Consider the following 25,227-nt stretch of genomic DNA (forward strand, 5'->3'; position numbering starts at 1 on the left):
CGAGATCCTGCAGTCTTTACCCAATTCCTGGTCTGCCAAAATGCTCTTTGCCTCTAGTGGGAGCCTTGCTAGAGGACAGGATTTGGCCTGTAACTAATTTGGAGTGGAGAAAATTCTTAGCTCGTCACCAGGAACACAACATTCACATTAATCACTAAGTTGTTTTTGCTATGTCTCAAAGCAGACTTGTATCTTCAGTTGTATTATGCATACATAATAGAGTTTGTTTTCAGCTGCAAGCCACTAGTGGGAATAGTTAAAGTCCTAGTGATGAAACTTTTAGAGACACTTCATGTAATGTTCAGCAAACCACACCGGAGTCACTTTGGCTGGAGAAAAGGCACAGAACAACTCCTACTGCTACTTTTTTTCTATGTATTTATTTAGGAAGTTTTAATAAGTTTACAAATCCTTGCCATGTAACTATCAGAACCAAAACAATCATTACAACAATTAGCTTTTGTTTAAAGAAGAATATAGTCATCAGATCTTTCTATTTAACAGTGTTATGTTACAGAGAGAGCATCATTACAACCCCTTTGTCATGTCTAGTGATTGTATTAAATTGAGTGAAATATCTATATACACATATTTAACAGCCAGCCATATCTATCAAATGTTAAAAAAAAAAATGGACAGGTACACTGGGTTTTTTGCAGGTGAATGTACTTTGTCTGACTAGTTAATAAAGGTAACCAGATATCTAAGCATCTATTCAACCCTGCGGTTGTATTCGCATCTGAGCCGCAATCTACAAACATGGTCCATGGCTATAAAGCGGATATCCGCAGATTTGCAGGGCTCTAAGTATTTATCTGTCCTCTGTCTATTTTTCTGGATATGTAATTAATGTGATAATTTTTCCATAACCACAACTGCCCATATTTTTTGAACTATTCCTCTGTGGTTGGGCTATTTTTCTTTTTTCCAGTGGGAGGCTACCAATAGCCAAGCAGCTCCTAGCAGAAGCGAGATTAATTCTTCATTGCCTTTTGTGTGACCATTTCTACTAGGAAGGCCCCGGAGGATTCCTAAAGGCTCATCTGGTAATAAATATCTAATGATTTGTGATATTTGGTTACAGATTGCATCCCAAGACATGTCTGGACATGTCCACCATGTATGCATAAAGTCTCCTCTTTCACCATGATTTCTCCAACATTTATGCCCATTCAATCTCTCTATTTTTTAAACTGACTGGTATTAGATACCATTGAAACAGTATCTTCAAGAAATTTTATTTTATTGTGCTACAGTATGAGGTTGCTAGTCTTCTTTTCTAGATCAAACCCCATTCTTTTGGGGGTAATTTGCCTATCCAAGGGCCTTTTCCCAGCATCTCATATATGGACAGTTTTTTTGTTAGGAAAACTCTGCAAAGACTGGCATTGATTAGTTATAATTTTTTTGTTTCTTAATTGACAAAACACCATTGTTTCTACTAAAGTTAGCTTTCTGTCTAAAACAAGTTTTCTAGAAAATAAAAAACCACAATGCCTGGCTTGAAAATACCAGTACCAAGCAAGAGTGGGCCAGTTAAAGTTAGTTTTGCTCTCTAAATAAGTTAGAAAAGTTTCTTTACCGAATAGGTGGCAGATACAGTACTTCTATTAATTGCATAAGCACCTTGTTCAGACAGTCTGCTCAGGTTCCCGGAAACATGATTCACCATTTCCTATGACCTTGTTACCAATATGGGAGTAGCTATGTAAAAGTGATGTTGTAATGCTTGGAAGGGAGTAGTTGTGCTAATCCCTGTGTTAAACTTCTGAACATGCCCATTCTGAACAAGGGGCCTGACTCTCCCCTGCCTTGCAACCTTGTGTAGTTGTTTATATGTGTACAAAGTGGGTGTAAAATATTACCACTTATGTGAATGAGTTTTACCCCCACTTTGTACAGGTATGCAAGGTGCAAGGCAGCAAAGAGCTAGTTCACAGTGGGCATGCTCAGATTTTTAATATGGGGATTAGCATAGTTATTAGCATCCAAGCAACACATTATCACATTTACATATCAGCTCCCATGTTAGTAATATCTGAAAGATCATCTTTCTCCCTTTCGCATTATCACAACAGCTGAGATCATCTGAGGCTCTCAAGCTCAGCCAACCCTTGGTATAACTGGAAGGGGCTGGTGGAAAGGTGCTCTCAATAGAGGATCCTTGGCTCTACAATTTGTTTCCTTCCTGGCTTCACCAGAACCACATTGCAAGATTCATCTGTTCTCCCAACTTGTTCCTGGGGACTGGGACGTTAATTGGAGGGGCCAGCTGAGACTGGAAGATATTGTAAGAGGCTCATGTGATTTACGGGCCTGTCTGTTAATATTATAGTGGAACTGGTTTTATTTCATTTATATATATAACCTTGTAACTAAACTGGAGCCAGAGATAGGCACAATGAATAACTTTGGGTAAGTAACTAATAGGGCTGTCAAGTGATTAATAAAATAATCGTGATTAATCGTGTGATTAAAAAAATTAATCGTGATTAATCACACTGTTAAACAATAATAGAATGCCATTTATTTAAATATTTTTGGATATTTTCTACATTTTCAAATATATTGATTTCAATTACAACATAAACACAAAGTGTACAGTGCTCACTTTATATTTATTTTTATTACAAGTATTTGCACTTAAAAAAACAAGAAATAGTATTTTTCAATTCACTTAATACAAGTACTGTAGTACTCTTTATCATGAAAGTTGAATTTACAAATGTAGAATTATGTACAAAAAAACTGCACTCAAGAATAAAACAATGTAAAACTTTAGAACCTACAAGTCCATTCAGTCCTACTTCTTGTTCAGCAAATTGCTCAAACAAACAAATTTGTTTACATTTGCAGGAGATAATGCTGCCCGCACCTTGTTTACAATGTCACCTGAAAGTGAGAATAGGCGTTCTCATGGCACTGTTATAGCCGGCGTCACAAGATATTTACATGCCAGATGCACTAAAGAGTCATATAGGGGACATGCGTCCATACTGATGACGGGTTCTGCTCGATAACAATCCAAAGCAGTATGGACTAACGCATGTTCATTTTCATTACCTGAGTCCTCCTGGCCAGAAGTATGGAGACTGAAATGAGAGAGACTTCCTGGAAAACATATACAGCTATTACATTGCATTGCCTGGCACTGGATGATTATATAGCACTGTAAACATACATAGTGTTTTACAGTGGTAGAAATGTACATGATATAATACCATCCCTGAAGATCTAGTCTAATAGTATTTGTGTATATAAATGTAAAGCAAAACTTCATACTTCAGTGTGTGACTATGTAGGTCCTCTTGCAGTAGACCATTTTGTATCAAAATTAAGAATATTCATATCTAGCTGTCAGGGATGGTGAGTTGTATGAGCCCGTGGTGCCCGTGCTCCAGCAAATTCAGGGCCCCGGGGGCCCAGTTCCACCAATATTCAGGGCTGGGTCTCCCTTCTGGCCCCACTTGTCACCTCTGCATGCGCCCCCCAGAATGTCCCCCAACCCCACCTGCTGCCTCCATGCGCCTCCCCCAAGTGTCTCCGACTGCTGTGCCTGCAGAGGGAGGAGGGGAGGAGGTGCAGCGGCATGGCAGCCCCACCCCGGCAGGCGACTCTGAGACCTCCTGATTAGCAACCTGGGGCTTAGGTGAGTGTCGTGCTGGAGGGGAGGGGAGGGGAAGGGGGCCCTCCCCCGGAGCTCAGTGCTGCCAGTGGGGAGAGGACTGGAGGGAGGTCCTCCTCTCTGGCCCCAGCCCCGGGTCAGCCTGCCTGCTGCACCCCAAAGTTTGAACTCCTCATCCCCGGCCCAGCCCCACCCCAGAGCCCGCACCCCCAGCCAGAGGCCTTACCGCCCCCGACCCCAAATCTCTGCCCCAGCCATGAGCTCCCTCCTGTACCATGAGCCCCTAATTCCCAGCCCCACCCCGCAGCCCTCTCCCCCACCCCACCTCACCTCCCTCACCCCACACCCCACCTTCTGCCCTAGCTCTGAGCCCCTCCCACACCGCAAACCCCTCATCCACAGCCCCACCCAGAGCCTGCACCCCCAGCCAGAGCCCTCACCCCCTGCACCCCAACCGTCTGTCCCAGCCCTGAGCCCCCTCCTGCACCGTGAACCCCTCATCCCTGGCCCCATTCTTTGCTTAGGAGTTGGCATTTCTTTCTTTTGTTCTTTATAAGTGGTTCTTAGGGGTGCATTGCTGTGGGCATAGGCACTGATTCCATGGGTGCTCTGGGGCTGGAGCACCTACGGGGAAAAATTGGTGGGTGCTCTGCACCCACCAGCAGCCAAGCTCCCTGCCCCCCTAACTCACCTCACCTCTGCCTCTTTTCCTGTGAGCACCCAGTCCCCGCTTCTCCTCCCAGTGCTTGCTGGTGCGAAACAGCTGTTTCACGGTGTAACAAGTTGTGGGAGGGAGGGGGGGGGAAGAGCGGGAATACAGCGTGCTCAGGGGAGGAAGCGGGGAAGAGGCGGGGCTGGGCCGGCGATTTGGGGAAGGAGTCCAATAGGGCATGGAGGGGCAGAGTTTGGGGTGAGGGACTTTGTGGAAGGGTTGGAATGGGGGCAGGGATGGAGTCGAACACCCACCGGCACCAGGAGAAGTTGGCACCTATGGCTGTGGGTGCTAGACTGTCTGACTTGTAGGCCTTGTCTGCATTGGGTTATTTTACACCAACATAGCTTCATTTGTGCAAGCCCCTAGCACAGACAATCCATGCCCAGTTAACTTGTGCTGGCACAGTTTATCTCAGTGTGAAACCCAGTGTGGACAAGCCCTTAGTAAGGTGACAACTTTACTTTATCTAAAAATTAGTTTTATAAAAACAAACCCTTAAGACACAACAGAAAAATGTTCCCCCTGTTATTCTTTTAAATTCCATTGAAAATACTGTTTGCTGCCTCCTGAAGCATATCGCAAAAAAACAAAATTTTGTTTTAATTTTATGAAGTATTTGCTTTTGAGGGTTATTGATCCAAGAGTGCTTGGTTGTTTCCGTATTCAAAAGAGTATTAATAAAGTTGATATTCTTAGTTAAATATTTGTTTCTTACAATCGTGATATTGTGCAATATAGGGAAACTGTTCGACGCTGTTTCCAGTCCATTTTTACATTATTTAAAAATATATGTATCAGCTTACAAGGCAGGTGGGGAGGAGGGGAAGACTTGGACCTGTTCTGGGCTCCACCAAAGATTATACAAACCTGCTGCCACTGCTAGCTGTACATTTGTTTCCAATAAAAGTTAAACATGTGTATATCTGACAACTGTATGGTGACTTCTATGTGAGTTGGTTTCATCCAGTTTCTCGGAGGTGTCCAAATCATAAAAATCACGGTCAGTACTATTTGGCACCTAAGTAGACAGACAGTTTAAATGGGCATAAGAACGAATTATTCTTCCTCTGGGTCAGGTTTGCAGAATCTTTACAGAGCAATTACCACTTCCTGTCTGCTTGCATTACCGCTGCCCACGCTGCTCTGTGAAGAGAGGACTTCAGTCTACATGGCTGTCATCCACTGCTTATCAATGCTAAATTTACTTTAAAAGTGAAAACACAAAACAAACAACAAAACCAAACAAAAGGCAAAATGTATAAAATACTTGTAACAGTATTTCAGTATGGTCTCCTGATAGAAGGGTAGGTACAGACGGCTCAATTTCTTTGGAACACCACAGAAAAGTAGCATTTAAGGAAGGTTGTAGCATAGACTTCCCTTTCCAATAGCATCCTTTATTTTTAAATTGTTTCTGGAAAAGTTCCTCCTCCCCACCATGCCCAAAAACCCCCCAAAACAAAATATCCAAAATAAATCAATCCTTTCTGGGCATGATCTTGCCTGCCTTCGAAGGCATTAGGATTGCTGTATGGGTAGAAGGTACAGGATTGGAACTGTTAAGGGCTCAGTTATAGGTTTATAATATTAATTACATCATAATATTTAGTTTTGAAACTGCTACTACCACAATTTGGTATTAATGATTGATATCATGGTATGATGGGGCAGTCCCGACACGCACTAGACCCAGCGACACTGATATTGTACTCCCATGTGCTTACCACCATCTGTGCTATCTGCGAGGAATAAACTTTGATTATGTATGTATGTATAGATAGATAGATATACAGTCTTTTGTGTAGTAGAAATAAGAATCTACAAATACCCAGAGAAGAACATAGCAAGGTGTTTGTTCGCTGTTGTATTAAAAGATTTTTCTATTAGGGTAAACTAAAACCTGTGATCATTTAAACGAAAATCCATGTATTTTTGCCTATAATTGTCTTTATTCCTTTTCATTGGCTGCTTGTGGTAGTAAAAGCAAAATACTTGTACTGTATAAATGGGCTCCCTCACACAATCCAGCTTCTCCTGCTTGGTTCTATATGTTATTGTTGTATCATAGTCTGTTGCCATAGAAATGATTGATGTGCCCAAGTACAGCAGTCTCACCATTAGTTTGTATTTTCATAGACTCCAAACTAGATTCATATTCTGCAGCTCTGATCTTTCTGATTATGGGTTGGAGAGAAACGGAAAGGGAACTGAGGTCTCTCCAAAGGCTGAAATTAATCCAAAAGATAGCTACATATATTAACATTGCTAACTCTCATGATTTTAGTTGTCCTGTGACATTTGGTGACATTTACTAAGTCAATGACTCTGGCAACTAGGGCTTTGTTAGAATCTCCATCTCATTTTATAAAAAAGTTTCTAGCCTTTGTGGTTGTGGTAGAGAAAACCTTGATAACGTGACTCCGCACAGGCTCAGAACCCACAAAACAAATAAGAACTGCAATATTTTTCACCTTATGATTTGGGGGGGGCTTGGATCATGATTTGTGAATACTTGGGGTTGGCAATACTGATGATTCTCTTTTGAGAAAGCAAGCAAAAAAATAGCTGATTCCAGGCCCAGCTGAAACCATTCCCAGACATGACCAGGATGTTCATTTCATGTGCATAGCTCAAAAGCCTATTAATATAGGATGACTATTTTTCCAGTCTCTGATGTTTATCCCTGTAGGAAATATATCAGTGGCTGGCTTTTCTTGACTTGTACACTGGGTTTTTGTCTACAGCAGTACCCGGAGGGCAATGGTACCAGAGAGAGCTGCCTCTTTACCTGAACCTGGAGAATAAGTCACTTTCCTGTTCCCTTGTACACTGTCCTGTCACCTTGTTCCATGAATGGAGAATATGGGATTTCTATTCCTCTGAGTCATTTCTGATACATGATTGATTTTGGCTTACGGAAGCAACCAGCATGGACTAGGCTCAGTGGCTCCAGGAGAGGAATAGTGCACAGTGAGTATTATGCTAAATTTGCTTGACCCTATGCTACATCCTATTAGCTGAACGCCCGCATCTGGCCCATAATCTCTGTCCTGTAGGATTCTTTAAGAATCACAGTCTAATTTGTAGTTAACAAAGGAGCTTTCAGCACAAGAAAACATCATGGATGGAGGTGGATGCACATAATCAGAGCTCTGAAGCTGCCATGAGATTATTTCCCAAAATAGCGAATCTCTAGCCTCATTGTGATTTTCTTAACCTTGTGTTACAACTATACCAAATGCCCAGTAGGTGACTGTACTGAATCCACTACAGACAGCAAACTGAGATGAGAGCTCTGTGGGTCCCCAGGAAATAATCGAAAACGGTAATCAGCTGCTTGTCCACTATGCATTTGATATGAAATATTGTAAGTACCTATATGTTGTCTCTGGAGAAATTGGACAACACTCCTTTTGCTGCCAATCACTTCTATCAGGAATGCTAAAAGAAAAAATAAGTGGTTTTTAATTCTAGCAAGGACAACAGTGCTGGGGTTTTCATTGTTATAGGAGCTTACAAGCAATTCTGATTTGTGTGTGACTTGAGATTTCATAAAGGGTGGCAGGTCTAAATCAAACTTCTACATCTAATAGCATATTTTTCTAAAAGTGTTGTGACTTACCCAATCCCATTCAGAGCCTAAAATGACAAACCTAGACAACAACTGAAGGCTAGGTCCACAAAGGGATTTAGGTGCCTAACTGCCACTTTAGGTGCCTAAATCCAAAATTCATATCCTTAAAACCACCGCCTAACCCCGTAGGTGCCTAAATTCCCAAGGCATCTAAGTTTAGGGTAAAGCTCTCTAGGCCTCTATTTTCTGCCAGTTGGTGTGCACACAGACACCTAAGTCCTGGCCCTACCAAGCAGCTCAGCACCTAACTCACACCTAAGCCCTAGGGGATCCTCAGGCTGGGCTTTCATCACCTATCTGACCTGTGGGGCCTGTCTGGTAGGTGTGCTCAGAGCCTGCCAGCCAGATCAGGCTCTGTACAAAATGGAGAAAGAGGAAGGAGTGTTGTTAGTGCTCCCCCTACAGACCAGTGGTTAGGGCACTCTCTTAGGAACTAGGAGACTAGTGTTCAACTCCCAACTCTGAATCAGGTGTAGTGAGGTGTTGAACCCAGGTCTGCAACCTCCTTGGTGGTGAGTACTTTCACCACCAGGCTGTACAGTAGAAGGGAGGGTACCCCCACTGCTATATTGTATGAGAAAGGGCTGACCTGGCGTAGGCACCCAACTCCAGGAGAGGGGTGGAGCTTAGGCCACATGCCTCACTTGGGTTGTTTCTATTGGCTTCCTTAGGCGTCTCCCTGCTCAGCATGCTGGCTTCTGTGGATCTAATTCTTAGGTGTCTAACTCTCCCTGTGCATCCTGTAGGGAGCCTGTGTGCTAACTTGGAGCTGTGGGTTTCACCAGGCTAGGGTTACCATTCGTCCGGATTCCCCCGGACATGTCCGGCTTTTCTGAGTTAAAAATAGCGTCCGGGGGGAATTTGTAAATGTCCGGATTTCCCCCCATGCAGACATGCGCGGCTGACAGGGCAGCCGGCCGGATCGTGCCACTCACACGGGGCTCCGGCAGCCAGAGCCCCTCCTCCGCTTCCCCCTCTTCTCCCCTGCAACTTGAGATCACTCCCCTCCTCTCGCTCTCTCCCTCCCCCTCCCTGCATTCGCAGATCGCCGGACGTTTCCATCGGGCCTCCGGCAGTCTGGAGCTCCACCCCCTGCTCCCCGCTGCCCAGTGCACCGCTCAGCAGCACTCTGCGAGGGCGGGGACCAGGCTGTGCGCTCTGTGGTGGAGCCCGACATGCTGTTCTGAGCGGCACAGTAAGGGGGTCAGGAGGTCGGAGAAGGGGCAAGGAGGTTCTGGAGGGGGCAGTCAAGAGACAGGGAGCAGGGTTGGATGGGTCGGGAGTTCACGGGGGGGGTCTGTCTGGGGGTGGGGGTGTGGATAAGGTTTTGGGCAGTCAGGGTACAGGTAGGGGGTAGGGTCTCAGGCAGTTAGAGGACAAGGAATAGGGAGGCATAGGTAGGGGGTGGGATTCTGGAGGGCAGTTAGGAGCAGGGGTCCCAGGAGGGGGCAGTCAGGGGACAGGGGTGGGGAGAGGGATCGGAGCATTCAGGGGACATGGAGCAGAGGGGTTTAGATGGGTCGGGAGTTCTGGGGGGGGGGGGGCTGTCGGGGGTGGGGAGTGGGAGTCCCGGGGGTCTGTCTGGGGGTGGGGGTGTGGATAAAGGTTGGGGCAGTCAGGGGACACGTAGGGTCCTAGGGGGCCAGTTCGGATAGGGGGAGGGTCTCAGGAGGGGGCAGTCAGGGGACAAGGAGCAGGGAGGCTTAGGTAGGGGGTGGAGTCCTGGGGGGCAGTTAGGGACAGGGGTCCCAGGATGGGGCAGTCAGGGGACAAGGAGCGGGGGGAGGGTTGGGGGTTCTGAGGGGGGCGGGAAGTGGGAGGGAGTGGAAGGGGCAGGGGCGGGGCTAGGCAGGGTGGGGGTGGGGCTAGGGCTGGGTTCCTCCCATCCTCTTTTTTGATTGTTAAAATATGGTAACCCTACACCAGGCAGCAGAGTGCCTCAATATTAAGTGTTGCAACACTGAGTCTAAGTCCCCTTTGTGGATCAAGTCCTAAATGCACAGCACCATGAAGTCACTTACATAGATGTCCAGCAGGATGGTGTAGCGTTTTTTAAATTGGTTTTGTATGTCAGTTACCAGAGTCACCACTGACCTTCAACAAATCACACGCTTGTTGTACAGAGTAAAAAAGAACCCCCCCTTCTGAGGTTGGTTTTGTTAATGAACGGCATAGTTCAACAAAGTTGCATAAACCCTCAGCCTACTCCCTAGATTTCACGGTACCTAAGATTCCTTTTCCACAGACACTGCCTTCCTCTCCCCAGAGGGCTACTTCTGCCTTCCTTAATTCCAGGATGGAGTCTAACGAACCACTCCAGCCCTAGTAAATTGGTCTTAATTAACCTGCAGATCCCTACTGGGTTCCAACATCTCATAAGGTGAAGCAGCAGGAGAATCCTGCTAGCCTGATATGGTGTGATTTGCACTTCGTGAACTACAGCACTTGCAGGGCTTAATGCTGAGGGCCCTACCCAAGTGTCTTTACAGTGAAAGAATATCTGCCAGGAGTTTTTAGATGTTAGATTGTAGAGCAGTGGAAACAGTGGTCTCTTTTGCACAGAAGGGAAAGTTCAGTACATCACCATTAGCATGCGACTCCATTCCTTGCCAGCACCCCTTCTCTGGGAACAAGAGAGGCACTTAGTTGAGTTCTGACTCTCTGCTAATGGGCACCTATCTCTCTTGGAAGAAGACTGTCATCTGTGGCAGACCTCAGAGAGAATGTTTGGAGTAATTGCGTGATGTGCTTATCTGATGCAATTGTCCTCAAGGGGCTGATTTAGGACCACTGTAGTAACTACAGTTAGAACTAATTGGATTTTTTTTAACCAGGGTTCCCAGATGTGACAGGGTAGTGCTGCTTTGTTCACTAAGCCATTTTCATCCATGTTCTCTATTACAGATAAAGTGTTTTCTTCCCCCTCCCTCCCACAGGTAGAAGGCTTCAGAGCCTTTATCTGTGGCTCTGCTGAACCCCAACTGGACAGAGCTTTTTGCAGGATTCCAAACAAGAATAACATGAGCGAGGTGACAGGCCTACCTTATCATATTCCATGACAACAAGTAAGCTTATGAATGGAGTTGCTGTTCTACTGAATGTTGGTATTTTTTTAATGGACACTTTTTGTTATGTCCGTTAGTGGCTGACTCACCTCAACAAATTGGGCAAATCAGAAAAAAACCAACATTCTTCTTTGGCTCATTTTCAAATGGATTGTGAATGACCCAGGGTCACTTAAATAACATTTCCAAATAAGTTGTGTGCAGCAGGATTAAACCTCTGTCCCTACACATCATCTTTTTCCTTTCACCAGTTTCAAACCTTTGTCTTTTTAACCTTGTGTCTAGAAATTAATATTATAACTGTCATAGCACCTTTCTCCCAAAGATCTCAGTGCACTCTCTAAACATTCATTCATTACCACAACACCCCTCTGAAGCAGGTAAGAACTAATGTGTTCAATGAAGTGGGGCAAAGTTAAGTGATTTGCTCAACATCACACAGCAACTCAATGGTGGAGCTGGGAACAAAAGCCAGTAGACATGGCTTCCTGCTCTAGCCACCACACTCTCTTCTCCCCTCTGACCATAAAAATCACCATGCGCACGGGAATATTTGACATGTTTCACAAAAGTATAAAAAGATCCATTTTTACTTTATATTTGCCTAGATAATTCTGTGCTTTAGCTAAAACACAGCACATGATCCATTTGGTAGGGCACTAGAGTGGGTTTCAGAAGACTGGGGTGCTACAGAATCACTTAACCCCAAATTTTCAATGGTAGCCACTGGTTTTGGGTGTTCAAAGTGAGGTACTATTGGCCTGGTTTTTCACAGTGGTGAGCACTGAAAAAAACGTAATTGAAGTCAATTGACCTGCAGGTGCTAAGCTCCTCTGAAAAAAATCAGGCCCTATGGGTCCCAAGTTAGGCACCCAAAATCAGTGACCATTCTTAATGATGTTGCCTCCGGCCTATCTGCATATTAGTTTCCACTGTCTATAAAACTGGGATAAAGATACTGATCTTTTTCTCTAAGGCTTTTAGCGACATAGCTGTACCACTACAGCTGTGTTGCTAAAAGGCACTCAGTCTAGCTGCTGTTTGTCAGCAGGAGAGAGCTCTCCTGCTGACAAAAAACTTCCAATACCCACAAGCAGCTCCTGCCGACAAAGCGCTGTTCACACCAGTGCTTTTCGTCGGCAAAACTTTTGTCATTGGGGGGGGGGGGGGAGTGGAAGAGGGGCAACACCCCTGAACAACCAAAGTTTTGCCGACAAAGTGCCAGTGTAGACAAAGCCTAAATCCCTTTGAGATCCTCAGATGAAAAGAGCTATATACTATCTAAATAATATTACAATTATGCAGACTGTATCTATCAAGCTGCAACCTTATCCTCTTGAACGTGTTAAAATGACAGTTTGATGCAGAAAAAGGTTTATTATTATGTAAATACCATCTTGGTTATCTTGCCAGTTTAAAATTTCATCCTCTGAAAAAAATTATACTGGGGAAAGGGCATTTCCTTCCTAGGTTATATTGGCGGTGAGAGAACAGAAAGTGACTAACAGTTACAAAGTGTTGGAACTCTTGTCTAAAAAGGTAACTGGTCTTTATTAAAGGGGCCATGATTTCAGCTAGCAAGGCCTCCATTAAATTAGCAATAGAATAAAAACATGTTTTCATGCTACTTTTTAAGAGAGATGGAAGAAAACCAAGGCAGCACTTATTTTATTTCATTTTACTTTTTCACAAGTTTTTCACCTCAGCAGATGTAGGTCCGATTAAACGTCAGCGTTTATTGACTTCAGTGGTATCATGCCAGCAGAGAATCTGGCCACAAATCTTGGTTCAAGTCACAAAGGAAAATTAGTTTGGTGGCATCACCTTCATTCTTAGTGGATATATATTACCAAACCATACTTTAGCACAAATCAAAGTTGTTTTCCTGGAGAAAACGAGGACTAGAATAACAGGATGGTTGAAGGGCAGGACTTCACTGCATTTGGCAGAGTTTTGTGGAAAAAACTGCATAGCACCCTAGCTACAAATTTAGGACCTGATTCAGGAAAGCATTCCTACTCAGAAAAGCTTGTAAACAAATGTTTAAGCCCCATTAACTTCAGTACTTTTCTGAATGGGCCTTAATTAGTATTGAGCTTTCTCCCCCATGAATGCAGCTGCATCTTATCAATCTTATCAATTTTTTTTTTCCACATAGTCCAAACAAAGATGTCTGTTTGGGCTCAGGAGAGGAGAAACAACATAGCAGTGGATCCAATAAGTGGGGAATTTTTCAAATGCAGTTTGAAAGTCATCTGCACTGTCCTTCTACTCTTCTGTCCCTTTGGCATTTTTCTGTTTGTTTAATCTTCAAGTTAATCAAACTCAGTGCAGAGTAAGCTACATATTCGTGTTACAGGAATATTAAAAATTATTACAGGCCTGATGTGAAATCCTTACTGTTGGTGGTGAGCACTTGTCGAGCAAACCCATTGCTCCAGATTCTCAGCTGAAGTAAAAGGAGCTATGCCAGTTTACACCAGATAAGCATGTGGCCCATTGACTTCAGTTGGACTATCCATGGGCAGAAATACTCACCAAGAGGAATAAGGATTGTACAGTGAATCCTAGATCACTATTTAAGAGTCAAGCAACTAACAATACCAAAAAGATAAAATCAGCTCTTGAAATTCTGACTATCTGTGTCTTGTACCAGCAGTGATTGTCTGTAGATCCAATTTCTTTGTTCAAATGTTTAAACGATGAGCAGGATACCCCATGTTTTAGAAAGTAAAATAATGCATTGGTTCCAAAGTTAATTACTGAAGGTTATACTGAAAAATCTTACCAAAGTGGAATGGCAAGCTGTCCCTAATATTTGGTTTTGACAAAGCAAATTGCCCAGGATAGATAAACCATACCAAAAGACCATTTGGTAAATAATAACAAGGCCCATAAAAAAAAAAAGGTGAAGGAAGGGCAAGTCCCAGCTCAGTTACAGCTAAAATAATCTGCCTTGCATCACAAAATGAAAATGTCCTGGACTCTTCTGCAGTATTTTGATGACAAAAAATCCCCAACAAAACCGGAATATCTGGGGCATTACATTGTGTCAAACATCTGTCCAAGGGTGATTAATGCTGTTTCATTTAAGGATATATTACTATTGCCGGGTGTATTGCTGTTACCTTATACATTGCACACTGATGGCTGCAGACATTCTTGCTGACACTTAGTGCACCCAAAGACTATACAAATTTAAAGAGAATTTAAAACAGTAAGGCTGAGTATTAATTTTTAAAATCCTTACCTAGCATTGCTTTCACCCTTGATTTCCTTCAGCAGCAATAGCTTTTTTGTTCAAAAGGATTGTTAATTACAGCTTTTTTTTTTTAATGGGTTGTACTGATAACTACCTCCTCATTTTTACAGTTACTTCTAAAATACAGTACCCTGCTCCAGAAACAACCCTCTCCCTCAGCTCCCCCTGGAATAAACAAATGTTACTTGAAACCCAAGGATGGAAACAGTACCATGGAAGTGTTCTAAAAATTAAAGCTCGCTCTTAACTGTTTACATTTCTTTTAGCTCAATGTACTAGCGTTAATTTGTCTCTAACATTTACTGTAGTTTTAATTTCACTCTTTATAATTTCTCACTTAGTCTGCAAAGACTTCTGAATTCACTAAGACTACTGACAGTGCATAAAGTTAAGCACATGTATAAATCTTTGTAGAACTGAGGATTTAAAGTGCCACTTTACTCTGACTTGTGACTGTAAAAATGACATTGTGGGGTTGCATGTTTAGCTCACTGTATCACTCCCATTGAAGTCAATGGAAACAATACCATTGGTGTTGTTTGGAATTGGATTGGGTCCTTATTGTCTCTCAATGACTTCTGTATCAAATAAACTCAACTGAGCTGTAATTTTTTAAACTGCCAATCTTGCAGGCTCAACTTGGGCTCTAAGACCTGCCCTTCGGCCCTCTGGTTGTACTGTATTTACAACTATATTCTTGTAACCAGTTCACAATCCATATGTGAACCAATGACAACCATCATGGTTGAGTTATGTGTCTGGAGCAGCTTTTTTCAGTGGCACAACTGTGTCCCAGCCAGTCTGTGCCTCCACATCTACCATGGTGCCTAAACATGATCTGGACACTCTGGGTGGGTATCCCATAGGGCCTTTGCATGAGATAGAGGATGTGCATGCAGCACGAGACCAGCAGCATGTGGACAGCACACTCTGGGGAGTCTGGCAGGAAGGAAGACTGGCCAAGCCATTCACGGACATGGTGCACTGCAAGTGCACTACAGTATAACAGCATTGCACCCAGGTTATAGGAAGACAACCATCTGCCAGCTTAGGCTACTAGCAAGGGTAGCTGTGGGGTAACTGCCACATTTATTAATTGCACATTTACCATATTATGTGTAGGCACAATAACATGGTTATAACCACCTATGTCACCAACTGGTTAAAAGTTATAGTGTAGACAGGGCTCAAAATAAAGAATTCACAGCCCAGGGAGGGGATAAGAGTGAGTGCTAAGGTAGCTTTAAGTCACTTTTGTGTCCTCTTGATCCTGGGTTGGAACAACCTCAGCTGTGATCCAGAGAGGCGTGCGGGGCCTGTTTAAGTTAGGGCAGTCTTCCCAGCTAGTCTACGGGTTGCAGCACTGCTCAGAATTTCCACAGTGCTGTATGCTGTAGCCCCACCCCAACATACCCTCCTGTCCCCAGCCCCAACCCTATTATGCCCCCTTCTCCAGGGCTTGTGAGGGGGGGGGGGGAAGGGTCCTCAAGTGGCAAGGATTTGTTTTGAGAAAGTGGTGTGTGTACTGATATTAGGCGTAAAACGGAAAGTGAATTTCATATGGAACAGTACTGTGCCTTCACAATGAATGCAGAGGTCTTGGCCTTGTCTACATTACAGAGTTTTGTCAACATAAATTAAGCGGACAATCAAAAACCAGTATAATTACATCGCTTGTGCATGTTCACGCTATGCTCCTTCTGTAGGCAGAGCACGTCCACACTTGGTGCTTGCTCTAGCATTGACAGTGAGAGCAGTGCACTGTGGATAGTTATCCCACTGTGTTGCTTGCCGCCTTCTGCAGCTAGGTGTTGTGAGAAGGCGGAATGGATCGCAGCACATCATAGGTGTGGGCTCAATGTCCCTTGATGCAGTTCTTTCCATCCCAGCATTCCATGGGCTTCCAACTGCATTTTGCGGCATTTTTCAACGCCTGTGTTTACTGTGCACCTGCCATCTCTGTCTGATGAGACTGCTCTCTACTGTTGTGGTCACTGTTATGAACACATCACGGATGGTCATGCAGTATATCATAAGCTCCCAATCTGAACAGGAATCAGAGTTGCCTGACTTACGGTGTGTGGTGAAAAGAAACACCACCAGATTACTTTTGGCACTCACGGAGCAGCTGCATATGATGGACCGCCACTTTTGGGTTTGGGAAACAAGCACTGAGTGGTGGGATTGCATCATTATGCAGGTCTGGGATGACGAGAAGTGGCTGCAGAACTTTTGGATGCGGAAATTGTGTGTGGAGCTTACCTCAGGACTGCAGCGTAAGGACACCAAAATAAGAGCAGCCTTCTCAGTGGAAAAGAGTGTGGCGATTGCTGTGTGGAAACTGGTGAATCCAGATTGCTACTGGCTGGTTGCGAATCAGTTTGGAGTCGGGAAGTCAACTGTTCGGGCTGCGTTAACGCAAATGTGCAAGACCATTAATCTCATCCTGCTATGAAAGACTGACTCTTGGCAATGAGTGTGAATAGTGGATGGCTTTGTGGCAATGGGATTCCTTAACTGTGGCGGGTCAATAGATGGCACACATATTCCAATGTTGGCCCCAGACCATCTTGCAACGGAGTGTATCAATAGAAAGGGGTACTTCTCTATGTTATGCAGGCCCTTATGAATCACCATGGGCATTTCACTGACATCAACACAGGGTGGTCCAGGAAGGTGCATGATGCATGCATCTTCGGAAAACTGGCCTGTACAGAAAGCTGCAAGCAGGGACTTTCTTACCAGACCAGAAGATTCCAGTGGGGGATGCTGAAATGCTCAGAGTGATCCTGGGAGACCCAGTGTACCCCTTACTCCCATGGCTCATGAAGCCTTACACAGCAGCAAGGAGCTGCTTTACAACAGGCTGAGCAGGTGCAGAATGACCGTGGAATGTGACTTTAGCAGATTAAAAGTGCGCTGGTGATGCCTTTATGGCAGGTTAGACCTAAATGAGGGAAATATTCCTGTGGTCATAGCATCCTGGTGTCCACTCCATAATATTTGTCAGGCTAAGGATGAAAAGTTTCTCCTGGGGTAGAGTGCAGCCTGGCGCTTGATTTGAACAGCCAGATACCAGGGCTATTAGAGGGGCACAATGGCGGGCTATTCAAATCAGGGAGGCTTTGAGGCAACATTTTGATAAAGAGCACCAGTAACGTGTGTCTTCTATATAGCACTCTGCCATGCTTTGTTAACTTGCCACCTTGCATGAAAATTGTGATGATACCTGACCAGGATTTGTAATCAGCAAATAATCAAACTGCCACTATGTATTACTACCAGCAGCAACCGCCATGTATAGGAGACAAATAAAGATTGGTTATCTTTCAGAGCATTTGTTTTTATTAAATACCAATTAACAACACACACAAGAGGCTTGGTGGGAAGGGAGATAAGAGTCCAGGGCACTGTAGGCTCTCATAGCTGTGTGTAAGTCCAGCTATCATTTTGCAAGCTGTCTGAAGGGGGGCAGTGAACAGGGTACCGAGATGGTTCTGGGAAGTTGCAGGGAATGTGTGGGAGGAGTTTGGGGAGGGCATGGAAAGCAGTTCTGTATCAGCTGCAGGGAGTGGGGTGGGGGTAAGCATGCATGTGTTCTGCCTGGAGCGTGATTAGGGACTTCAATGTCTTTGTTTGCTCCTCCATCACTTTAATCATCCTCTCCTGGCCCTTTACAATGCACTACTCATTTACCTTTCTGTCCTGCCTTTCTATTTTAAATTTTTCCTTCAGGGTTTCTTTTTTTAGCCTCTGGGAATTGCAGCACCTCTCAGAAAATGACCTCCTTGCTACACTTTGGTCTCTTCCTTATCTGGCAGAGGCACTCCACCTATGTGTAGGGGCCCTGAAGGCCACATCAACAGAAGCACAAGAAACCATACACAGAAGCATGATTGTTAGTTCATGCACAACATTGAATCATTACAGTAAAATGTACCTTTTAACATAGCAACCACTTTCTCACTGTCCCTTGGCAAGCACACACCTCGGTGACCACTCTAAACATGGTCAGTTTGACCCAGGTGGGGGTTGGGCATTTAAGATGGGGCAAAGAGTGTAGATGTTTTTTTTAAAGGGATTGGTGCAAGCGACTAGGGACAATATTATAAATTCTGCCATCATTTTCCAAAGGGGGATTCATTGAAGCGGGTATCTCACTCATGAGAGGTTTCAGAGTAGCAGCCGTGTTAGTCTGTATCCGTAAAAAGAAGAACAGGAGTACTTGTGGCACCTTAGAGACTAACCAATTTATTAGAGCATAAGCTTTCGTGGACTACAGCCCACTTCAACTGTAGTCCACGAAAGCTTATGCTCTAATAAATTTGTTAGTCTCTAAGGTGCCACAAGTACTCCTGTTCTTCTTTTCACTCATGAGAGTAAGCAAGGATGCAAGGATGCATCTACTGCATGCATGTGGCTTCAGACCTGGTCCTATGCTGCTCGTCTGTGTGCCGCTTTGGTCCCTGCACAAGTGATTGCCAAATGGCGTGGGAAAGTTTCCTATAATGGGGGAAGGAACAAAGCAGCTCTGCCAAGGAACCTTCAGTAGAGGATTGGCAAGTACCTCCAGAAAGTTTCTTAGAGATCTCCCTAGAGGATTTCCGTGAAATCTTGGTGTGCATTAACACACTGTTTTGCCACACTGCTAAGCTGCACAGGGGAATGTGGAACACACTCAAACACAGCTAGTATTGTATATTTCTATCCCTTTACTCACTTCTAGACTGTACAGAGCAAAGGGACAGCTCTACCTCATATAACTGAGCAGCAGCAACTCAAAAAGATCACTTATCAGGGCTCTCCTCTCCTGCATCATGAGCGCCGGAGAAGGACTACTGGGACTGGCTAGACCCCTCCGGTGAGGAGAAGAGGTCCTGACTTGCTGTTCCACCGGATGACCCTGCTGTGTGCTCCACATCGTCCTCCAATTCAACCTCCTCGTCCACGACTTTGTCCTCGGGGTCCAGCCCTGCCAAAGTATCCATGGGGCTCTTGGTGGTGGAGGTAGGGTTGCTACGAAGGATGGTGTCTAGGTCCTTATAGAAGCAGCAGGTCTTCAGCACACCATCAGAGTGATGGTTTGCCTCCTGTGAGCGTTTACACCCCTCGTTACAGGGCAGCACAGCCTAGTGGCCAAAATTCATAGAAGTAGCCCTCATTGCAAGGCAGTAGGACCTTACTACTGGCTCAGCAGGGGGGTCCTACCAAAACACGCTGAGGTTCATTGGGGCAAGGTACCAGTCCATCACTCCCCCCAGGTCGCTTCCTACCGGCTTGGGAGTTGGGGTCTCCCACAAATCCCAAGGTTCTCCGCGGGTCTCCGGGTCCGTTGCCTCCCCTGGTTCCTCCTGCAGTAGGGGTTCATGCCGGCCTGTAGAAGCCTCCGTTTCCAGCAGCTTCCAGAGTGTTGGCTGGTCCTCCGCATGCACTTCCCAGTTAGGTCTTTCCTCTGTGGCCACCAGCCCAGACTGAACTGAATTCCCTCCTTTTATACTCCCAAAGCATTTGGCGCATGCTCAGTACGAACGGGGCGGGACTTCCTCTGTCAGAGCTACTGATCTGATGCCGCTGGGGCTAGTGCGGGGCAGGGCTGTCCCATCACACCTCCCTTCTGGTACACCTGCCTCAGCTCCTTTATCTTTGCATGGCACGGCTGCCTGTTCCATTCATAGCCCTTATCCAACAAGCTATGAGAAATCTGACCATAGGTATCGAAGTTCCTACAGCTGGAGTGGAGCTGGGACTGCCCAGCCTCCTCTCCCCACTGTGCCAGCAGATCCAACAACTCTGGTGTGCTCCAAACGGGACAGCGTTTGCTGTGTGGCGCCGCCATGGTCAGCTGGGAAGATGCGATGTGAACTGTCCACATCAAGCAAACAGAAAGTGGAATTTCAAAAATTCCTGGGCCTTTAAAGGGGGAGTGTACTTGGGTGCAGGGCAGTGGACTTTGAACTACTGACCAGAGTGGTCAGGATGGGCATTGTGGGACACCTCCTGGAGGCCATTTACAGTTGTGATGGATTCGGTCACAGAGACTTCCCTTGAGACTGTCACTTGATGAGCAGGAATACCACTGAGAACAACCCTCCTGCCAAAAGAGGAGCCCCTCCACTCCTGCCTTGCTGAGTTAGACACTCCAGTCAGCTCCAGCACAGACCCAGAGGTTGGGCCACACCTATCTGCAGTTCACTGAAACGGAGATTCACTCAGCCCAGGGGCTTCTCAGTTAACAGGGACTTTCCCAGCGCCCAGTGTTCAGCCTTTCTGGGAGCCTGAACCCCAAATAAATCCGTTTTACTCTGTATAAAGCTTATACAGGGTAAACTCATAAATTGTCCACCCTCTATAACACTGATAGAGAGAGATGCACAGCTGTTTGCGCCCCCAGGTATTAATCACTTACTCTGGGTTTATTAATAAACAAAAGTGATTTTATTAAGTATAAAAAGTAGGATTTAAGTTGTTTAAAGTAATAACAGACAGAACAAATTAAGTCACCAAGCAAAATAAAGCAAAAACACGCAAGTCTAAGCCTAATACATTAAGAAACTAATTACAACTAATATATCACCCCCAAAGATGTTCCAATAAGCTTCTTTCACAGACTAAAACAACGAGGAGTCCTTGTGGCACCTTAGAGACTAACAAATTTATTTGGGCATAAGCTTTCATGGGCTAGAACCCACTTCATCAGATGCATGAAGTGGAAAATACAGGAGCAGGTATAAATACATGAAAGGTTGGGAGTTGCCTTACCAAGTGTGAGGTCAGTCTAACGAGACAATTCACTTAACAGCAGGATACCAAGGGAGGAAAGATAACTTTTGAAGTGGTAATGAGAGTGGTCCATTTCAGACAGCTGACAAGAAGGCGTGAGGTTACTGAGTTACCATTCCTCACCATTGGCAACTCTACATTTGCTACTTGTAGGCAGGAGTCTGGCATTTTGGTCAGCCAGGAGGACAGAGAGAAGGGGCAGGCAGCATCTCAAAAGGGTTGGGGGGAAAGGTGGGATACTTGTGTGAACTTTTTAGCAACCTAAGTCTTCAGCATCTGGCTATGGGCAGTCAGCTTACATTAGCCCTCTGGCTGCTGTAATTTGCTCATGGGGTCTGGGACAAAGATCGGTTCAAGAATTCAGAGGCAGCATAGGTAGCTTAAGGTCACCTTTTCCTCCCTCTGGGTCTTATGTTGAGAGCAACTTGGCCAGACCAGAGGATCTGATCCATTGAGAGGGCCCAATCCTGCTCTGAATGAAGTAAATAGCATTTAATTCATTAGGAATGCGATCAGGCCCAATGCAGTTTAGGTTGGGAGAGAGTGAGAAATTTGTTTCTTTATTATTTAAAAGAGCAGGTTAGTCTATCTGTAAATTTTATTATTGGCGTTTACTTTATATTCTAACATAGTGATACCATAGTGTCAAAAGAGCATGGTAATTATAAAAATCCTGGGGCAAATCTTTGGGTATGGCTGAAACACACCCAAGTCACCATTTATACTGTTTTCATACCTTTCCCATTTCAGTGTGTTTGAAAAGCTCTTAGACTTCTCTAACTTATACTGACCTTTAACAAACACAGGGGTCCAAAAATGCAGCCTAGGCTCAACATGGTGTAGCGATGATGTTTCCTACCTATGCCTCCTTTTCTGCAATTACATCACCCTTCTCTGCTATGGCAATAGCAGGAGGATATATGTCGTACTCTAGCATTAGAGAGACAAAGTGGATGAGGTAATATCTTTTGTTGGACCAACTTATGTTGGTGAAAGCCACAGTAAAAGAGATGACCTCACCCACCTTGTCTCTGTAATATCCTGGGACTGACATGGCTACAGGTACACTGCCTGGCTTTCACTGCAGAATCATCCATGCACCGGGATGATCCTTTCTGGGCTGTTCAAACCATGTTTAAGGCCAAATTTTATCACCAACAAAGTGCAAAGTGCCTGCAAGGTACCTGAGGTTCTGGCCCTGGTTTTTTTTTTTTTTTTTTTTTTTAAAGGTGCTTACCTGTTTTACTAATAACATCCTCAGTTATTAGAATTTCAAAATCAAAAGCACTCTTCATGCTTTTCTGATTTTTCTTACCTTTTGTATTTCAATCTGCTTGGACAGTGGAACCAGCCTGGTCAATTTCATATTCTGTGTATAGTCAGTTTCACTCTCTCCTTCTCATTCCCCAGCACAATGCTATTGTGTTTGGGTTTCCATCACTGCAGGAGAAATTTTGACTTAAAAAATGGTTTTAATTAAATGTAAAGAGTAATTAATTAAAACATTTCTATTCATATCAGTCTTTAAAAAAACCAACAACAACAAACTCTCATTCATAAACCATACATACTGGGCCTAAACAATTTGACAGTGACATTTAGGCATGGAGCTATATATTCCCCCCTGTTAATATGGTCAGAGGGGAGCAGAAGCTGGTAGACCTAGGTCTGGAGGACACAGAAAGGACACTGAATCTGCAACATTCTCTTCTCTCCCCTCTGCACCTACGGAAACTCTCCAATCTGTGACATTTGGACTCCATCAGTCATTAGAAGATCAAGGTTAGTGATCGCTGCCCAAGAGATGAGATCCAGTGAGCTGAAGCTTTTCTTTCCCTGAAAACCACCAGGTGTGGTGCCCAGAGGCTGTGCCTCTTGTCTTATCCAGGAATTCCCATATATCTGAGGGAAGCATTCCAAGGAACCTTGAGGAGTTTCCTGAGTTGCCAGTCCTCTTCTGAATGCTTTTTATTTTAAGAGTGTAGGGTTTGGCCTTTAATTTTCACCTGCAGGATTAAATTTTCTATATGAAAAACCTGCTGTGTCCAGCACATAGTTTTGGTGGGGGTCAGAGAGGTGTGCACAGGTGCGGGGTTTGGAAGGCAAGCAACACTCCTCCCTCTCCTTTCAACTACCCCTTTGTGTGAGAAGAAGGGCTGGCTAGTGGACATGAGTGAGAGGGATGATTCATGCTGGGCTTTTTCTGGGAGGTCTTCCGGGACTTGTGGGGGTTTACAAACACTCAGACAAAACACTGACTTTTGTAAAATGCCAGGTACAGAGTCTTATTTGCACTTTTGCCTTGTTTGACTAATATCCTAGCACTGAACAGAGTGGTCAAACACGCAATTCTCTCCCCCGTCCCCCTCCGGGATAAAATGTAATCTTCAAGAATCCATGCAGGTGCTACAATGACAAAGTCTAACTGGACTAACACGGTGAAATGGTATGTTTAGGCTTAATGTGCAAACTCCTTAGTAACTTTATTTTATTTTATTTTCCAATAGCACCAAGAATGGGTTAGGTGCTTTCTACATAGAAAAGAACACTTGGGCCCTTTCCCTAAGGACTTAGGTCCTATCCTGACGAAGACTTTGGCTGCAGACAAACACTCAACTTCAAGCACTAGAATCTGTGCCAGCTCTGTAGAACCTGTACATCTGTGTAAGCATTAGGGCATAAAAGGATGAAGCACTCACAATGGTGTAAATTAAGAAATCTCTTATCAATATGTCTGGGTAAAAATATACTTGTAAATTTTGCATAATGTCAGGCCCGGATCCTGTAATTGCATTCATGCAGCCCGATCCCTTCACTGAAGTCCCACTGAAGTCAATGGGTCTTTGCAAGGACCTGGGGTTCTGTCCATGCAGATGTAGTATGATCCAGGCCTAAATTTGCTGTTTCTCTAGTTATGCTTTAGGTAAAACAGAAATACTAAACTTTGAAGATAATTTTTAAACTCTTACTCCTCAACAGGTTCTTTTTTTTTTTTTTTTTTTTTTTTTTATATTTCCATGTAGGAAATCTTTAATTTACCATAAACTTAAATCAAATACTTGAATCTATGTTTACGCAATATAAAAGTTTTAAAGGCAAAAAGACAGGTGCTGACAGCAAGTGTAACTCAACATTCTTGCAGCTAGGTAGCATTTTTTATTATTGTATATAGTGATGTTAACTTTGCTGTTTTGATATGGCAAAGAACTTCATTAGGAGCTCAATCCTGCAAAGATTTGTGCATGTGTGTGACCTATGTAAGCAGTTCAAATGAAGTCAATGAGACAACTCATGTGAACAAATGTATGCCCATCAGTATGTCTTTTGCAGGAATGGGGCCTAAGCCAGAATTATGGATGTGTCAGTAATGGATTTGCTAAAAGCACCCTTCCAGGCTTGTAGGGCCTGATTCTGGAAGCTATTGTTTGCCTTCTACTTCTGTTAAAGTCATTGGGATGCAGGATGGTTTGGAGGTGGGTCAGTGGTTGGAAGGCATCACCTATACATAGCATGAAGGTCTCAGGGTAGATTAATGCAGATTGAATGCTTTTTTGTTTTTAGCAAATCCATTGCAATACCACTCTTTACCCTTTACTGATAGTCAACTGGAACCATGTTGGTGGTGTAACAATGGTGATTTTGAATAATTCCTTTTTTCACAGGGAACAATAAAAACCTAGAAATGTACAGGTAAGGGTGTTAATAGATCATGTTTCCTAGATGCCCTTTTGTCACTTAGTAAAAGTAGCATAACTACACATACAAGAAATATTTTCACAGTCTGAGCAACCCAGCCAACCTTTGTGGTCCCTGAATCAGCGCTGCCGGTGGCACTCAAGGGGTTAATTTCTTTGATCCTTCCATTATGCTGAAGAATATTGAGTTAGACTGATGAAAAGGTATGACTTATAACAAATAATAATGCTTCTCACTTACACAGTGTTTTGCATGTTCAAAGTGCAAATACCGTGATTAATCCTGAGGTGTCCCTTAGTGCTGCAGAATATCGTGAGCCTTTCACCTTTAACTGTGTATTCCTCGGCTTTTCTTCTTCTTCCTCTAGCCTTTGGGATTTGCTCTAGACTATGCTGGACTGTTTCCATATCTAGCTCTGTGCCTAACACGCGCATGGAGCGTGTATTGTTA

General features: G+C 44.2%; 1 long non-coding RNA gene across 1 annotated transcript; it reads right to left on the reverse strand.

The window, feature by feature from the left end:
- Positions 1-346: 346 nt before the first annotated feature.
- LOC112060123 (uncharacterized) lies at positions 347-25,193 on the reverse strand. The gene is made up of 3 exons (XR_002889416.3): positions 25,018-25,193; positions 22,397-22,521; positions 347-3,111 (listed from the first exon to the last, which is right to left on the reverse strand). It is a non-coding gene; the product is annotated as an uncharacterized LOC112060123 (long non-coding RNA).
- Positions 25,194-25,227: the final 34 nt, after the last annotated feature.

The sequence above is a fragment of the Chrysemys picta genome, chromosome 1 (genome assembly GCF_011386835.1).
Source record: "Chrysemys picta bellii isolate R12L10 chromosome 1, ASM1138683v2, whole genome shotgun sequence".
NCBI lineage: Eukaryota > Metazoa > Chordata > Testudines > Emydidae > Chrysemys > Chrysemys picta.